Here is a 12,318-nt window from a genome sequence, read left to right as displayed (position 1 = left end):
ATCGCGCTAGCCAATTGCGACACGGAGACAGTCGCGCTACACTTTCACCACCGTCAGAACATTTCCTCAGAGCTATCAGCCCAAAGGAAAAAAAGCGCACCACCACAACCGGGTGGGCGCGAACCTCCAACCTTTCGGTTAACAGCCCAACGCGCTAGCCAATTGCGCCACGGAGACAGTCGTGAGTCGTGGTCCACTCTCACAACCATCAGAACATACCTTCAAAGTTATCAGCGCAAAGATAAAAGCAACACACCACTCCCGGGAGGGCTTGAACCTCCAACCTCTCGGTCAACAGCCGATCGCGCTAGCCAATTGCGCTACGGAGACAGTCCTGCACCACTCTCACCACCATCAAACATATCTTCAAAGCTATCAGCCCAAAGAAAAAAAAAGCGCCGCACCACCCCCGGGTGGGCTCGAACCTCCAAACTTTCGGTTAACAGCCGATCGCACTAGCCAATTGCTCCACGGAGACAGTCGTGCTTCACTCTCACCACCATCAGAACATATCTTCAACGCCATCAGCACAAAGCAAAAAAAGCGACACACCGTCCACGGGTGGACTCGAAACTCCAACCTTTCGGTTAACAGCCGATCGCGCTAGCCAATTGCGCCACGGAGACAGTCGTGCTTCACTCTCACCACCATCAGAACATATTTTCAACGCCATCAGCGCAAAGCAAAAAAAGCGATACACCGTCCACGGGTGGGCTCTAACCTCCAACCTTTCGGTTAACAGCCCATCGCGCTAGCCAATAGCGCCACGGAGACAGTCCTTTTCCACTCTCACCACCATGAGAACATAACTTCAAAGCTATCAGCCCACAGAAAAAAAAGCGCCGCAGCACCACCGGGTGGGCTCGAACCTCCAACCTTTCGGTTAACAGCCGATCACGCTAGCCGATTGCGCCACGGAGACAGTCGTGCTCCACTCTCACCACCATCAGAACATATCTTCAAAGCTATCAGTGCAAAGAAAAAGCAACACACCACTCCCGGGAGGGCTCGAACCTCCAAATTTTCGGTTAACAGCCGAACGTGGTAGCCAATTGCGCCACGGAGACAGTCGTGCTCCAATCTCACCAACGTCAGAACATTTCTCCAAAGCTATCAGCACAAAGAAAAGAGCATCACACCACTCCCGGGAGGGCTCGGAACTCCAACCTTTTGGTTAACAGCCGATCGCGCTAGCCAATTGCGCAGCGGAGACAGTCATGCGCAACTCTCACCACCGTGAAAACATTTCTCCAAAGCTATCAGCGCAAAGATAAAAAAAGTGACACACTGCTTCCGAGAGGGCTCGAACCTCCAAACTTTCGGTTAACAGCCGAACGCGCTAGCCAATTGCGCCACGGAGACAGTCGTGCTTCACTCTCACCACCATCAGAACATATCTTCAACGCCATCAGCGCAAAGCAAAAAAAGCGACACACCGTCCACGGGTGGACTCGAAACTCCAACCTTTCGGTTAACAGCCGATCGCGCTAGCCAATTGCGCCACGGAGACAGTCGTGCTTCACTCTCACCACCATCAGAACATATCTTCAACGCCATCAGCGCAAAGCAAAAAAAGCGACACACCGTCCACGGGTGGGCTCGAACCTCCAACCTTTCGGTTAACAGCCCATCGCGCTAGCCAATAGCGCCACGAAGACAGTCCTTTTCCACTCTCCCCACCATGAGGACATACTTCAAAGCTATCAGCCCACAGAAAAAAAAGCGCCGCAGCACCACCGGGTGGGCTCGAACCTCCAACCTTTCGGTTAACAGCCGATCACGCTAGCCGATTGCGCCACGGAGACAGTCGTGCTCCACTCTCACCACCATCAGAACATATCTTCAAAGCTATCAGCGCAAAGAAAAAGCAACACACCACTCCCGGGAGGGCTCGAACCTCCAACCTTTCGGTTAACAGCCGATTGCGCTAGCGAATTGCGCCACGGAGACAGTCCTTTTCCACTCTCCCCACCATGAGAACATAACTTCAAAGCTATCAGCCCAAAGAAAAAAAAGCGCCACAGCACGACCGGGTGGGCTCGAACCTCTAACCTTTCGGTTAACAGCCGGTCGCGCTAGCCAGTTGCGCCATGGAGACAGTCCTGCTCTACTCTCATCACCATCAGAACATATCTTCAAAGCTATCAGCCCAAAGAAAAAAGAGCAACACACCACTCTCGGGAGGGCTCGAACCTCCAACCTTTCGGTTATAAGCCGATCGCGCTAGCCAATTGCGACACGGAGACAGTCGCGCTACACTTTCACCACCGTCAGAACATTTCCTCAGAGCTATCAGCCCAAAGGAAAAAAAGCGCAGCACCACAACCGGGTGGGCGCGAACCTCCAACCTTTCGGTTAACAGCCCAACGCGCTAGCCAATTGCGCCACGAAGACAGTCGTGAGTCGTGGTCCACTCTCACAACCATCAGAACATACCTTCAAAGCTATCAGCGCAAAGAAAAAAGCAACACACCACTCCCGGGAGGGCTTGAACCTCCAACCTCTCGGTCAACAGCCGATCGCGCTAGCCAATTGCGCTACGGAGACAGTCCTGCACCACTCTCACCACCATCAAACATATCTTCAAAGCTATCAGCCCAAAGAAAAAAAAGCGCCGCACCACCCCCGGGTGGGCTCGAACCTCCAAACTTTCGGTTAACAGCCGATCGCGCTAGCCAATTGCGCCACGGAGACAGTCGTGCTTCACTCTCACCACCATCAGAACATATTTTCAACGCCATCAGCGCAAAGCAAAAAAAGCGATACACCGTCCACGGGTGGGCTCTAACCTCCAACCTTTCGGTTAACAGCCCATCGCGCTAGCCAATAGCGCCACGGAGACAGTCCTTTTCCACTCTCACCACCATGAGAACATAACTTCAAAGCTATCAGCCCACAGAAAAAAAAAGCGCCGCAGCACCACCGGGTGGGCTCGAACCTCCAACCTTTCGGTTAACAGCCGATCACGCTAGCCGATTGCGCCACGGAGACAGTCGTGCTCCACTCTCACCACCATCAGAACATATCTTCAAAGCTATCAGTGCATAGAAAAAGCAACACACCACTCCCGGGAGGGCTCGAACCTCCAAATTTTCGGTTAAAAGCCGAACGTGGTAGCCAATTGCGCCACGGAGACAGTCGTGCTCCAATCTCACTAACGTCAGAACATTTCTCCAAAGCTATCAGCACAAAGAAAAGAGCATCACACCACTCCCGGGAGGGCTCGGAACTCCAACCTTTTGGTTAACAGCCGATCGCGCTAGCCAATTGCGCAGCGGAGACAGTCATGCGCAACTCTCACCACCGTGAAAACGTTTCTCCAAAGTTATCAGCGCAAATATAAAAAAAGTGACACACTGCTTCCGAGAGGGCTCGAACCTCCAAACTTTCGGTTAACAGCCGAACGCGCTAGCCAATTGCGCCACGGAGACAGTCGTGCTTCACTCTCACCACCATCAGAACATATCTTCAACGCCATCAGCGCAAAGCAAAAAAAGCGACACACCGTCCACGGGTGGACTCGAAACTCCAACCTTTCGGTTAACAGCCGATCGCGCTAGCCAATTGCGCCACGGAGACAGTCGTGCTTCACTCTCACCACCATCAGAACATATCTTCAACGCCATCAGCGCAAAGCAAAAAAAGCGACACACCGTCCACGGGTGGGCTCGAACCTCCAACCTTTCGGTTAACAGCCCATCGCGCTAGCCAATAGCGCCACGAAGACAGTCCTTTTCCACTCTCCCCACCATGAGAACATACTTCAAAGCTATCAGCCCACAGAAAAAAAAGCGCCGCAGCACCACCGGGTGGGCTCGAACCTCCAACCTTTCGGTTAACAGCCGATCACGCTAGCCGATTGCGCCACAGAGACAGTCGTGCTCCACTCTCACCACCATCAGAACATATCTTCAAAGCTATCAGCGCAAAGAAAAAGCAACACACCACTCCCGGGAGGGCTCGAACCTCCAACCTTTCGGTTAACAGCCGATTGCGCTAGCGAATTGCGCCACGGAGACAGTCCTTTTCCACTCTCACCACCATGAGAACATAACTTCAAAGCTATCAGCCCAAAGAAAAAAAAGCGCCGCAGCACGACCGGGTGGGCTCGAACCTCTAACCTTTCGGTTAACAGCCGGTCGCGCTAGCCAGTTGCGCCATGGAGACAGTCCTGCTCTACTCTCACCACCATCAGAACATATCTTCAAAGCTATCAGCCCAAAGAAAAAAGAGCAACACACCACTCTCGGGAGGGCTCGAACCTCCAACCTTTCGGTTAAAAGCCGATCGCGCTAGCCAATTGCGACACGGAGACAGTCGCGCTACACTTTCACCACCGTCAGAACATTTCCTCAGAGCTATCAGCCCAAAGGAATAAAAGCGCAGCACCACAACCGGGTGGGCGCGAACCTCCAACCTTTCGGTTAACAGCCCAACGCGCTAGCCAATTGCGACAGCCACGGAGACAGTCGTTCTCCGCTCTCACCACCATCAGAACATATCTTCAAAGCTATCAGCGCAAAGAAAAAAGCGACACACCGTCCCCTGGTGGGCTCAAACCTCCAACCTTTTGGTTAACAGCCAATCGCGCTAGCCAATTGCGCTACGGAGACAGTCCTGCACCACTCTCACCACCATCAAACATATCTTCAAAGCTATCAGCCCAAAGAAAAAAAAAGCGCCGCACCACCCCCGGGTGGGCTCGAACCTCCAAACTTTCGGTTAACAGCCGATCGCACTAGCCAATTGCGCCACGGAGACAGTCGTGCTTCACTCTCACCACCATCAGAACATATCTTCAACGCCATCAGCGCAAAGCAAAAAAAGCGACACACCGTCCACGGGTGGACTCGAAACTCCAACCTTTCGGTTAACAGCCGATCGCGCTAGCCAATTGCGCCACGGAGACAGTCGTGCTTCACTCTCACCACCATCAGAACATATTTTCAACGCCATCAGCGCAAAGCAAAAAAAGCGATACACCGTCCACGGGTGGGCTCTAACCTCCAACCTTTCGGTTAACAGCCCATCGCGCTAGCCAATAGCGCCACGGAGACAGTCCTTTTCCACTCTCACCACCATGAGAACATAACTTCAAAGCTATCAGCCCACAGAAAAAAAAAGCGCCGCAGCACCACCGGGTGGGCTCGAAACTCCAACCTTTCGGTTAAAAGCCGATCACGCTAGCCGATTGCGCCACGGAGACAGTCGTGCTCCACTCTCACCACCATCAGAACATATCTTCAAAGCTATCAGTGCAAAGAAAAAGCAACACACCACTCCCGGGAGGGCTCGAACCTCCAAATTTTCGGTTAACAGCCGAACGTGGAAGCCAATTGCGCCACGGAGACAGTCGTGCTCCAATCTCACCAACGTCAGAACATTTCTCCAAAGCTATCAGCACAAAGAAAAGAGCATCACACCACTCCCGGGAGGGCTCGGAACTCCAACCTTTTGGTTAACAGCCGATCGCGCTAGCCAATTGCGCAGCGGAGACAGTCATGCGCAACTCTCACCACCGTGAAAACATTTCTCCAAAGCTATCAGCGCAAAGATAAAAAAAGTGACACACTGCTTCCGAGAGGGCTCGAACCTCCAAACCTTCGGTTAATAGCCGAACGCGCTAGCCAATTGCGATACGGAGACAGTCGTGCTTCACTCTCACCACCATCAGAACATATCTTCAACGACATCAGCGCAAAGCAAAAAAAAGCGACACACCGTCCACGGGTGGACTCGAAACTCCAACCTTTCGGTTAACAGCCGATCGCGCTAGCCAATTGCGCCACGGAGACAGTCGTGCTTCACTCTCACCACCATCAGAACATATCTTCAACGCCATCAGCGCAAAGCAAAAAAAGCGACACACCGTCCACGGGTGGGCTCGAACCTCCAACCTTTCGGTTAACAGCCCATCGCGCTAGCCAATAGCGCCACGAAGACAGTCCTTTTCCACTCTCCCCACCATGAGAACATAACTTCAAAGCTATCAGCCCACAGAAAAAAAAGCGCCGCAGCTCCACCGGGTGGGCTCGAACCTCCAACCTTTAGGTTAACAGCCGATCACGCTAGCCGATTGCGCCACGGAGACAGTCGTGCTCCACTCTCACCACCATCAGAACATATCTTCAAAGCTATCAGTGCAAAGAAAAAGCAACACACCACTCCCGGGAGGGCTCGAAACTCCAATTTTTCGGTTAACAGCCGAACGTGGTAGCCAATTGCGCCATGGAGACAGTCGTGCTCCAATCTCACCAACGTCAGAACATTTCTCCAAAGCTATCAGCAAAAAAAAAAAGAGCATCACACCACTCCCGGGAGGGCTCGGAACTCCAACCTTTTGGTTAACAGCCGATCACGCTAGCCAATTGCGCAGCGGAGACAGTCATGCGCAACTCTCACCACCGTGAAAACCTTTCTCCAAAGCTATCAGCGCAAAGATAAAAAAAAGTGACACACTGCTTCCGGGAGGGCTCGAAGCTCCAAACTTTCGGGTAACAGCCGAACGCGCTAGCCAAATGCGCCACGGAGACAGTCGTGCTCCATTCTCACCACCATCAGAACATATCTTCAAATCTATGAGCCCAAAGACAAAGAAGCGCCGCACCACCACCGGGTGGGCTCGAACCTCCAACCTTTTAGTTAACAGCTGATCGCGCTAGCCAATTGCGCTACGGAGACAGCCCTGCTCCACTCTCACCACCCTGAGAACATATCTTCAAAGCTATCAGCCCAAAGAAAAAAAGCAACAAACCACTCCCGGGAGGGCTCGAACCTCCAACCTTTCAGTTAACAGCCGATCGCGCTAGCCAACTGCGCCACAGAGACAGTCGTGCTCCACTCTCAACACCATCAGAACATTTCTTCAGAGCTATCAGGCCAAAAGAAAAAAAGCGCCGCACCACCACCGGGTGGGCTCGAAACTCCAACCTTTCGGTTAACAGCCCATCGCGCTAGCCAATAGCGCCACGGAGACAGTCGTGCTCCTCTCTCACCACCGTCAGAACATATTTCAGACTATCAGCCCAAAGAAAAAAAAGCGCCGCACCACCACCGGGTGGGCGCGAACCTCCAACCTTTCGGTTAACAGCCGTTCACGCTAGCCGATTGCGCCACGGAGACAGTCGTGCTCATCTCTCCACCATCAGAACATATCTTCAAAGCTATCAGCGCAAAGAAAGAGCAACACACCACTCCCGGGAGGGCTCGAACCTCCAAAGTTTCGGTTAACAACCGAACGTGCTAGCCAATTGCGCCACGGAGACAGTCGTGCTCCAATCTCACCAACGTTAGAACATTTCTCCAAATCTATCAGCACAAAGAAAAGAGCATCACACCACTCCCGGGAGGGCTCGGAACTCCAACCTTTTGGTTAACAGCCGATCGCGCTAGCCAATTGCGCAGCGGAGACAGTCATGCGCAACTCTCACCACCGTGAAAACATTTCTCCAAAGCTATCAGCGCAAAGATAAAAAAACTGACACACTGCTTCCGGGAGGGCTCGAACCTCCAAACTTTCGGTTAACAGCCGAACGCGCTAGCCAAATGCGCCACGGAGACAGTCGTGCTCCATTCTCACCACTGTCAGAACATTACTTTAAAGCTATCAGCGCAAAGAAAAAAGCAACACACCACTTCCGGGAGGGCACGAAACTGCAACCTTTCGGTTAACAGCCGATTGCGCTAACCAATTGCGCCACGGAGACAGTCCTTTTCCACTCTCACCACCATGAGAACATAACTTCAAAGCTATCAGCCCACAGAAAAAAAAGCGCCGCAGCACCACCGGGTGGGCTCGAACCTCCAACCTTTCGGTTAACAGCCGGTCGCGCTAGCCAGATGCGCCACGGAGACAGTCCTGCTATACTCTCACCACCATCAGAACATATCTTCAAAGCTATCAGCCCAAAGAAAAAAGAGCAACACACCACTCTCGGGAGGGCTCGAACCTCCAACCTTTCAGTTAAAAGCCGATCGCGCTAGCCAATTGCGACACGGAGACAGTCGCGCTACACTTTCACCACCGTCAGAACATTTCCTCAGAGCTATCAGCCCAAAGGAAAAAAAGCGCAGCACCACAACCGGGTGGGCTCGAACCTCCAACCTTTCGGTTAACAGCCCAACGCGCTAGCCAATTGCGCCGCGGAGACAGTCGTGGTCCACTCTCACCACCATCAGAACATATCTTCAAAGCTATCAGCGCAAAGAGAAAAGCAACACACCACTCCCGGGAAGGCTCGAACCTCCAACCTCTCGGTCAACAGCCGAACGCGCTAGCCAATTGCGACAGCCACGGAGACAGTCGTTCTCCGCTCTCACCACCATCAGAACATATCTTCAAAGCTATCAGCGCAAAGAAAAAAGCGACACACCGTCCGCTGGTGGGCTCAAACCTCCAACCTTTTGGTTAACAGCCAATCGCGCTAGCCAATTGCGCTACGGAGACAGTCCTGCACCACTCTCACCACCATCAAACATATCTTCAAAGCTATCAGCCCAAAGAAAAAGAAACGCCGCACCACCACCGGGTGGGCTTGAACTTCCAACCTTTTGGTTAACAGCCGATCGCGCTAGCCAATGGCGCCACGGAGACAGTCGTGCTCCGCTCTCACCACCGTCAGAACATTTCTTCATAGCTATCAGCCCAAAGAAAAAAAAGCGCCACACCACCACCGGGTGGGCTCGAACCTCCAGCCTTTCGGTTAACGGCCGAACGCGCTAGCCAATTGCGCCACGGAGACAGTCATGCTCCACTCTCACCATCATCAGAACATGTCTTCAAAGCTATCAGCGCAAAGAAAAAGGCAACACACCACTCCCGGGAGGGCTCGAAATTCCAACCTTTCGGTTAACAGCCTATTGCGCTAGGAATTTGCGCCACGGAGACAGTACCCTATCGAAAAAAAACGTATGGTGGGCATGGTGGAAACAACCACCCACCATTATAGTGGATTAATGTAGTGGGTGAATGGTGGAAAACGCCCACCATGGTGCATGGTGCGTATGGTGGGTGCTGCAGTGCCGTCAACGCTTCAGCGCGAAATGACGTCAGAATCACCGTGACGAGCTGCCACAAAAAATAAAAAAGAATTCCATAGAAACGGTATAAAAAACACCTGTCCTGTAAAAAAAAAACAAGGCGCCCAGGGAGATCGAACGTGCAACCTGCGGATTTTGATTCGAAGACACTAACGACTGCGCCACACCAACATGACGTTGATGGTGTGCTGAATACTTAGTTGGCATACTAACGTACGGTTCAACTTATGTTTGTCGAGTACACAACATAGACAAGATATACACCTGCTACTAAAAATTGCACATTTAATAGACACAGGCAACTGCGGCCTGTAACGATTGCCATTGTGTTAATGGCACTAGTGCTATTTTTTTACAATTCACAACTTCAAGAAAAAAAACAAGTGTACTGGGGAGCAGCAACAGTTTACCGGCGGGGTCTGCCAAGTTTATTATCCGTTTCGCGCTCGTTCTAAAGGGCGACATCTGCTCACGCTTTATGACGCTTCTAGGCTCATTCCATAGATTCGCCCGCCTAGTTTATTTGATTGAGTATTGGGATGTTTTTCGCGCAATGTAGAGGGCGGTCGTGCCAGCGCAATGCTGTAGCTCTTTCGCTAAAGCAACAACTACATAACAGCTTGGCCAAAACGAATTCAGTGTGCCGGAAACATTACGCTATCATATTGGTTCACCAAGCATACGAATTGCCACTTCTGAGTTCCCGTACAAAAGCTAGAGAAGTGCCGGCGAGCGCGACCGGTGGCTTTCGGTGAGAAGACACTGACGTTCTCTGGGAGTGCTTTAATCGCGTCGCATCGATGTTTGTTGCTTCTTGAGCGGACACCATACACAATGAAAAATGCTTCATTTAGGTTAATTGATGCCATGGCTGCGCTGTATTGTCATACTTAATCGTCGAAATCGTGTATTCTGAAACCCGGAAGCACGGATAACACAATTGTACGGGCTCGGTCGGTAGGCCTAACATTTGGTGGAAATCATGGTGGTAGAACATGTAGTGTACAGATCCCAGCTTGGTACACTATATAAATTGCCCGCCATTATAAGCCCACCCATCATCTGCTTACTCCTTCCCAGCATTATCGCGATGGTGGGCAGAGCTTCTCAGCTTGGTACACCATGTAGCCCACCATAATAAGCACCACCCAACATATACTTAGGGCTTCCCAGCATTATCGCAATGGTGGGCCGAGTGTCCCATTATTGCCCACTATCTAGCCTCTGCTTTCCACCATCATTTCCACTTTACCCATCATCTGTACACCATACCACCCAGTATGTCCCGGCATATCCACCATATTTTCCACTACGTCTCACCATATCCATCATAATTTCCACCATGCCCACTATTATTTCCACTACGCCCACCATGTTTTCCAGTATCCACCATGGCAATTTTTCTGGTAGGGTAGTGCAGCACTCCCACCTCCGTCAGAACATTTCTTCAGAGCTATCAGCCCAAAGAAAAAAAAGCGCCGCACCTCCACCGGGTGGGCTCGAACCTCCAGCCTTTCGGTTAACAGCCGATCGTGCTACCCAATCGCGCCACGGAGACAGTCGTGCTCCACTCTCACCACCATCAGATCATATCTCCAAAGCTATCAGCGCAAAGAAAAGAGCAACACACCACTCCCGGGAAGGCTCAAAACTACAAACTTTCTGTTAACAGCCGATCGCGCTAGCCAATTGCGCCACGGAGACAGTAGTGCAGCACTCCCACCTCCGTCAGGACATTTCTTCAGAGCTATCAGCCCAAAGAAAAAAAGCGCCGCTCCACCACCGGGTGGGCTCGAACCTCCAACCTTTCGGTTAACAGCCCATCGCGCTAGCTAATAGCGCCACGGAGACAGTCGTGCTCCACTCTCACCACCATCAGAACATATCTTCAAAGCTATCAGCGCAAAGAAAAAAGCAACACACCACTCCCGGGAGGGCTGAAACCTCCAATTTTTGGTTAACAGCCGAACGTGCTAGCCAGTAGCGCCACGGAGACAGTCGTGCTCCACTCTCACCACCATCAGAACATATCTTCAAAGCTATCAGCGCAAAGAAAAAAGAGCGCCGCACCACTCCCGGGAGGGCTCGAACCTCCAACCTTTCGGTTAACAGCCTATCGCGCTAGGAAATTGCGCCACGGAGACAGTCGTGCTACCCTCTCACCACCAGCAGAACATATCTTCTAAGCTATCAGCCCAAAGAAAAAAAAAGCGCCGCACCACCACCGGGTGGGCTCGAACCTCCAACCATTCGGTTAACAGCCGATCGCGCTAGCCAGTTGGGACACGGAGGCAGTCGTGGTCCACTCTCATCACTGTCAGAACATTTCTTCAGAGCTTTCAGCCCAAAGAAAAAGAAACGCCGCACCACCCCCGGGTGGGCTCGAACCTCCAACTTCTCGGTCAACAGCCGATCGCGCTAGCCAATTGCGCCAGCCACGGAGACAGTCGTTCTCCCCTCTCACCACCATCAGAACATATCTTCAAAGCTATCAGCGCAAAGAAAAAAGCGACACACCGTCCCTTGGTGAGCTCGAACCTCCAACTTTTCGGTTAACAGCCAATCGCGCTAGCCAACTGCGCCACGGAGACAGTCCTGCACCACTCTCACCACCATCAAACATATCTTCAAAGCTATCAGCCCAAAGAAAAAAAAGCGCCGCACCACCCCCGGGTGGGCTCGAACCTCCAACCTTTCGGTTAACAGCCGATCGCTCTAGCCAATTGCGCCACGGAGACAGTCGTGCTTCACTCTCACCACCATGAGAACATATCTTCAACGCCATCAGCGCAAAGCAAAAAAAGCGACACACCGTCCACGGGTGGGCTCGAAACTCCAACCTTTCGGTTAACAGATGATCGCGCTAGCCAATTGCGCCACGGAGACAGTCCTGCTCCACTTTCACCATCATCAGAACATATCTTGAAAGCTATCAGCCCAAAGGAAAAAAAGCGCCGCACCACCACCGGGTGGGCTCGAACCTCCAACCTTTCGGTTAACAGCCGATCGCGCTAGCCAATTGTGCCCCGGAGACAGTCCTGCTCCACTCTCACCACCATCAGAACATATTTTCAAAGCTATTAGCCCAAAGAAAAAAAAGCAACAAACCACTCCCGGGAGGGCTCGAACCTCCAACCTTTCAGGTAACAGCCGATCGCGCTAGCAAATTTCGCCACGGAGACAGTAGTGCAGCACTCCCACCTCCGTAAGAACATTTCTTCAGAGCTATCAGCCCAAAGAAAAAAAGCGCCGCACCACTCCCGGGAGGGCTCGAAGCTC

At 52.1% G+C, this 12,318-nt stretch overlaps 5 non-coding genes across 5 annotated transcripts; all 5 read right to left on the bottom strand.

Annotated features, from left to right (window-relative positions):
* Positions 1-256: 256 nt before the first annotated feature.
* On the bottom strand, positions 257-333 carry TRNAN-GUU (transfer RNA asparagine (anticodon GUU)). The gene has a single exon. It is a non-coding gene; the product is annotated as a tRNA-Asn (tRNA).
* Positions 334-1,288: 955 nt separating this feature from the next.
* On the bottom strand, positions 1,289-1,362 carry TRNAN-GUU (transfer RNA asparagine (anticodon GUU)). Its single transcript has one exon. It is a non-coding gene; the product is annotated as a tRNA-Asn (tRNA).
* A 1,111-nt stretch (positions 1,363-2,473) lies between these two features.
* Positions 2,474-2,550, bottom strand: TRNAN-GUU (transfer RNA asparagine (anticodon GUU)). Its single transcript has one exon. It is a non-coding gene; the product is annotated as a tRNA-Asn (tRNA).
* An 807-nt stretch (positions 2,551-3,357) lies between these two features.
* On the bottom strand, positions 3,358-3,431 carry TRNAN-GUU (transfer RNA asparagine (anticodon GUU)). Its single transcript has one exon. It is a non-coding gene; the product is annotated as a tRNA-Asn (tRNA).
* A 4,055-nt stretch (positions 3,432-7,486) lies between these two features.
* Positions 7,487-7,560, bottom strand: TRNAN-GUU (transfer RNA asparagine (anticodon GUU)). Its single transcript has one exon. It is a non-coding gene; the product is annotated as a tRNA-Asn (tRNA).
* Between the last annotated feature and the right edge of the window lie 4,758 nt (positions 7,561-12,318).

The sequence above is a fragment of the Rhipicephalus microplus genome, unplaced genomic scaffold (assembly GCF_043290135.1).
Source record: "Rhipicephalus microplus isolate Deutch F79 unplaced genomic scaffold, USDA_Rmic scaffold_53, whole genome shotgun sequence".
In the NCBI taxonomy this organism is placed as follows: Eukaryota; Metazoa; Arthropoda; class Arachnida; order Ixodida; family Ixodidae; genus Rhipicephalus; species Rhipicephalus microplus.
This window is presented reverse-complemented; position numbering and strand designations above follow the sequence as displayed.